The sequence below is a fragment of the Phocoena phocoena genome, chromosome 8, assembly GCF_963924675.1.
Source record: "Phocoena phocoena chromosome 8, mPhoPho1.1, whole genome shotgun sequence".
NCBI lineage: Eukaryota > Metazoa > Chordata > Mammalia > Artiodactyla > Phocoenidae > Phocoena > Phocoena phocoena.
Window position 1 is genome coordinate 8424672 of NC_089226.1, and position 6349 is coordinate 8431020.

Below are 6349 nucleotides of genomic sequence, written 5' to 3' on the forward strand. Positions count from 1 at the left end.
ATCGCCGCCACCCAGACCTGTGAACTCAGAGCCGCAGCTTAACATACTCCCTCGTGGTTTCTGTTTACACTCAAGGCTGGGAGAGGATGCTCCAAACACATGGGCCAGGACAAAACTCTTCTATAAACTGGGGCAATACCACTCCTTCCTTCCCTCCTCTTCATGCAGGGATGGGACATGAGTGAGGGGAGGCACTGGGCTGGGTGCAGGATGGATTAGGAAGGGTCTCTGCCTTCCTGCGCTTGGTGTCTTCCCTGACATAACGCAGAGATGCGGAGGATTTCAGGGCTGGAAGGGACCTCTGTGGATGAGGCTAGAACCCAGGTGTCCTGACCCCTCCACTCGCATCACTGGTGCCTCACCTGGACTCCTTCAGGCAGACAAGTCAGCAGGTGGGCGTGCACGGCCCAACCTGGGAACACCCAGCGAGAACAGTCACCCCCACACCTCGGCAGTCACAGCCTCCTGGCCAGGCCATCCGTGCCCATTCCCTTGTGTCTGGGCTGCAGTTGTGCCTCCCGACTTTTCTGAGATAGGAAAGATACACTAGATGATTCAATATTGTAAAGAAATCAATTATCCACCAATTAATGTACGGACTGAGTAAACAAATTATCACTGCCAAATGGGTACAGATAAAAATTCAGAGGTTTTTTGTAAGTTGAGAAAATGGATCTAAAATTAATCTTGAAGGATAAAATTGGTAATGATTTTTTTTTAATGAGAATTAAAATAGTCAAGAGGAGGAACAAGTCCTTGAATTAAAACAATAATACTTGACAATAATACTTCAAACTGTGGCACTAGCACGAGAACAAACCGAAGTTAAGTAGGTACCCAGAATCCTATTATATGTGTGTAGGTGTATAGACATTTAATATGGTAAAGGAGATTGTGGAAAGAAGAAAGATTTCTCAATGAACGGTATTGAATTTAGTTAATTCTTTTAAAAAAGGGAACACGTGACCAATTTGCTATACCTCACGCCAGAATAAATTTCAGATGGATTACTCAAATATCTTTTTTAAAGATAAATAATAATCAGGAATAAAACTGAATATTTCCTAGAGCAGGGCTGACATTCTAGAACCAGCAGGCAGAAACCACAAAATTATTCAATTACTTCACTACAAAAATGAGACAGTTTGTGTGTAAAAGCCATAGTATAAATTAAAAAGGCAAACTAGGAAAATATATGTTCAGTAAAAAGTTAATATCGTTATTTGGAAAAATCAAGTCACACATGTATTTCACAAAACTTGGTAAGGACAATATTAAGATCTCATACGATAAATGGGCAAAGGACACCACAGAGGTTTTTCAAACAATGAACCTCATGCCTAAAAATAAAAATATGCAACTTTGTATTAAAAGAAATGTAAACCAGAAAAAGTTACCAAGCAATTTTGAAATGAAAATATCCCTTGCTGGTTAGGTGAGGTGAAATCAGTGGGGTAATATAAACTGAAATAGTCTTGGTCTTTGGAAGCAATTAGACACTACCTATCAAAAGCCATAAAAATGCTCCTGTTTTTTGACCTAGTTCTCAAACATAACATCTCTAATTCTAAGAAATAATTCAAAATAATGGGCAAGAAGATTTGCTGCATTATTTACAACGTTGAAAAACCGGACAACCACATAAATGTTCAACCAGGATGATAATATGCATTATGTTATATTCACCTCATAGGATAATATGATTATTATTATTATAATTCCAAAGACTACATAGCAACATGAAATAAAAAACCACTTGAATGTTTAAAATAAAAGGACACAATACCATCTATGCACTATGATTAACTAAGTCCTATTAAGATGAAAAGGACCACTTCAAGACAATAAGTGTTATGATGAAGTAATGAGCTTTCTGATAATTTTCCCTTACCACTTTTTTGCTGTTTTATTGCTTTTATAAGGTAAATATTAAATTAAAAATGATCCACATTCTGCGTAAGCTGATGAAAATAGGTATAATGAGATGGTCACACGGGGAAGCCAGTGAATCTGAAAGTTAAGACAGGGTACAGGTAGGAGTTAATCACTCCATTTTCTTTTTGCTTGTGGGAAACGGTCTTCCTCTGTGCAGAGATCCTGTGGCTCATGCTTTTCCGTGTGCATAGCTCTGCCGTGTGGCGTCAGGGAAACGTGGTATCTTAGAATGGGTGGAGTCTCAGAGGTCATTTTATTCCCAACTCCCAGCTAATTCAAGAACCAGGACTACAGCATCCATTCCAAGTAACTGTAACGGATGCTTCCGAATGATTGAATATTCCCACAAGCAGGGAGCTCACCACCTCGCAGAGTAGCCTGTTCAGGCTCCGTCTTCTCAACCATGCCTGAGGCTACTGTACAGGACCACACCTCTAACCCTCACACAAAGCAGGGCTCCCTTGTCAGTCACTTCCTTCCAACTGGGATCTCAAGCCACAAATCACAAACTAAGGGACTGAGTGAGACTGCATTACCTTCCTGACAAAAGAAAAATATTAAACACAAAATAAGAGACTATTCCCATTCACGACAAATGTATTCTAGAATTGGGAATGCAGAAACTCACGGCTATTCTACTGAATAGAAAAAAATAAATTACGGGAAAAGATGAATTCCCAAAGAAAAGTGCAACAGAGAGTTGCCTATGCTTCTCCCTAAAGACTAAAGACTTTAGATGTGTAAAGATTCTCATTTAGAAAATTCTTTCAGTTGTCTGAACACCAGAGCGGGAGACCCATCTTTTCCGAGATCCTCTTCTCATTATCCCAGCGCATCTGGTTGTCTCTAACCTCAGCAGCAGCAGAAGTGCAAGGCTGATGAGCGGTGAGGCAGGGCTGGCAGCCCAGCGTGGGCAGTGGGACCCTGCCCTGGGTTTACAGGACACATCAGTGCTTCTCTTAACCAAGAATCATCCCATTTCAGGTGTGTTTCCTGTATTTCATGAGAAGAGTCTAAAAGTTTCATGTTTACAGGTGGGGTGGAAGACCGACCACATTAAACATAGATTATGGTGCTTCAACCCACCCAGATTTTCAAACGATGGATAGAAAAGTATTATTTGGTGGGTGGGGCATAATGTCTGTCCTCCACCCCAAATTCATATGTTGGAGCCCTAAACGAACCCCCACCCCACCATCACCATGTGATGGTATTTGGAGGTGAGGCTCTGGGGAGGTGATTAGGTCATGAGGGGAGGCCCTCACAGTGGGATAGTGGGATTAGGGACACCAGAAAGAATGCACGTCCCTCTCTGTCTGCCACATAAGGACACCGTGAGAAAGCAGACCAGTCCTCACCTCACCAGAAGCCGACCTTGCCAGACCTTGATCTTGGACTTTACTGCCCCCAGAAATCTGAGGAGATACATTTCTGTTGCTTAAGCCCCCTGGTCTATGTGGTATTTTGTCACAGCAGCCCGAGCTGACCGAGACACGAAGCAGTAAGGGAGATGGAGGAAGATGGCAGCATCCAGAGACAGGGGCTCTTACAGCCGGCCTGGCTGACCCATCCCTCCTTAGCGATGTGGGGACCACAGGAGGGCTCAGAGCCAGAAGACAGTTCCCCCGAGAGGGGTAGTGAGCAGGCGGAAGGGAGGAGGGAGAGTCCCAACTCTTCTCTCAGCCGTGGGTAAAAATAGTACGGAAGACGCTGGGATGAGTTCCTTCGGGGCTCTTCCCAGAGCAGAAAGCTGATGCTCCCTGCAGCATAGGGCAAGGCTGTGAGGTTTCACAGTCTGTGGGCTGCAACGTGATGACAGTCCTCAACACGTGCTGACTCCCTGAAAGTGGTAGAGGGGTAGAGTGGGCTTTAGGATTTAACAGGACCCGACTCTTCTGCTGTCCCTTGAGAAAACGAATGTGCCCTCCGGACCAGCCTGCAGGGCTCTCCGTACCGCAGCAGGAAGGCCCCTGGGCTCGGAGGGCAAAGAACAGCAGGCCCACGGGAAGCCCCTCGCTCTGGGCCCCACTGCTGCGTCCACCCCGGCAACTGCGCTGTCTCCGCCTCGGTCCTCTCTCTGACCTGGGCCCCCACTTGAGTCAACGGAAAGGAGGCTGAACCTCTCAGGGGACCAGGAGCCGAACCAAGGCTGGACACAACCGGCTCCTCTCCCAGGGTCTTCTCTGGAAAGGTACCGCTTAACCCCCAGCGATCCTCTAAGACTTTCCACTGTTGACCACACGTGCAGAGTCTGCCAGAGCTCTCCTGGGGCCCGACGTCTGCCGGGAACGTCAACACTTTCTCAAGAGCAAAAGCAGTCATGTCTCCTGAGAAGGGCTGTCAGACGTCCTACCAGACTAGGACCCACACGTTTGCCTTTCCTGTTATTCATAGTTGCCTCAGATCCAGCACCCAGCGTCCAAGGAATCTGTGCCCCTGGCGGCGGCGAGGTGTTCACTCACGACTCCCGCTGGAAATTACAGCCCTGCTCGATGCCATCGGGAATTTCAATATGCTCACAGTCTGAAGCTGGCCAACATAAACCGAATGGATTTGGTTTGTCTGCTGCGAAGTAACACACAGCTGATTAGCCCGGCTCACGGACGCACTGAATCATCCAGCTATTCCCGGCTTCCCCACGTACTCTTCCTCAGGCCGGCATCCACGGAGAAAGACAACCCTGGCCCGGCCAGGCACAGAGATGCGAAGGCTGCTGGCAGTTCTGAACGAGGAGCTGTGCCCCGCAAGACAGCCTTGGGAGTGTCGACTTGCCCAACTGGACAGGCTGTGATGCACACACAACAGGGATGGATTTCTGCCTCCTAGGTGGAGAGACAAATGGAAGTGAGGGGCAAAGGGGCAGGAAGAATGCCCACTATTTGCAGACTCTTTGGGAATAGCTGCCAAACGGAAATCGCTCAAGACGCCTGTGAGGGTAACTGACAGAGATTCCATCAGATCTGGACCGGAAAGGGAGGTAGTAAAATCTTACTTAAGAGACCCCAATGCTCAGCTGACTATGATGGAAAGTCCAACTCAATTCTCAAATAGTAAGAGAGAGCAAACTCTCTCGAAACACTTCCTACGTTTATTCATCTTGCGCCATATGACTGCGGTTCAAAACCAAGGTGGCAAACATCAAGGAAGAACGTTAGTGAAGGAAGAGATGGCCAGGGAATATGCACTCAACAGAACAAGTATTCACTGACTGCCTATTACATGCTGGGCGCTGTGTTGGGGGCTGGGTATCGAGTGGATACGCTGATCCGGCCCAGAGAGGAAGGCAGACATACCATAAGGAGAACACGAGTGGACCTTCAGAGGCGGAAGCTCTACTTTTTATAGATTCTGTCCCCGGGACTTCTCTTTGCCTCGGCATCTCCTCCCTGAGACAGTGGTCTGTAAGACCTGTTGCTTTACCCGTTTTCAGCTCCCTTAGGTAACTGTGTTTCTGAGCGCTACCCTAAGAGAGTTTGCTTTTTGGTGCACAGTATGGGGAAGAAATCTGTATTTTTTCCCCAAGTTCTCCAGGTAATTCTGGCAATCAGCTGGATCTGGAACACTGACTCAGTGGATCTACGTTAGGGGAGTGCAAGGGGGTGCTAAGTACCTGAGGAGAGGCACCGTGCAACTCACGTTCTCTCCTATGAGAGGAGACACGATGTCTTCTCCTCTGGGAAACCGGCCCCGACGGTGTTTGGGGCGCCTCCTCTGAACCCCTTCCTTAAGCAAAGACCATTATTAAAATAATGTTGGCTTATTCTGAGTCTCTGCTGTGAGACTCTGAATTCTGAAGTGACTGGTACATCTTATTCATCTCTCTTCCTTAGTGCTTAGCAAAAGGGGTGTACGATAAATATATGCTGTGGGGTGAGGAGGCTGAACGATTTTCATGTATTTCTGAGCCCTGCCCACAGGATACAACACGGGCAGGTGACATGCACGTGGGATATCAGGAGACATAGGCCAGAAACACCCCTCCACACCGGGATGACAGGTGCATTCACTGAGGCTGCTGGTGGCAGTCTGCTGTGACAGAGCTGGGGCCCAGCTCTGGCTGTGGGCTGCAAAACCTGCTCAGGCTTTCTGGGAGAGTATCAATTTCCCCCCCTTTTTCTCAAGCCCACTGTTTCACTTTTTAGGAGCAAATGTGAGAAATGAGAAGCATCTCAGTGGGACTTGCAGGAAAGCATCCAGGACTCTCAGATACACCTTTAAGTTCTTAAAAGTGAAACCCTTTGGCTCCCTGAAGTGTCACCTCTTTACTAAGGCAAGTGGGTTCCCCCCACCTCCACTGCCTGTTTTTAAGAAATGTCTATAATAAAGCCACATTTTCAGAGACTACGACATAACTGATGATGGATTAAATCTTCTCTAATTTGAAGACATTAAGAAGTAAAACAGAACAATATCT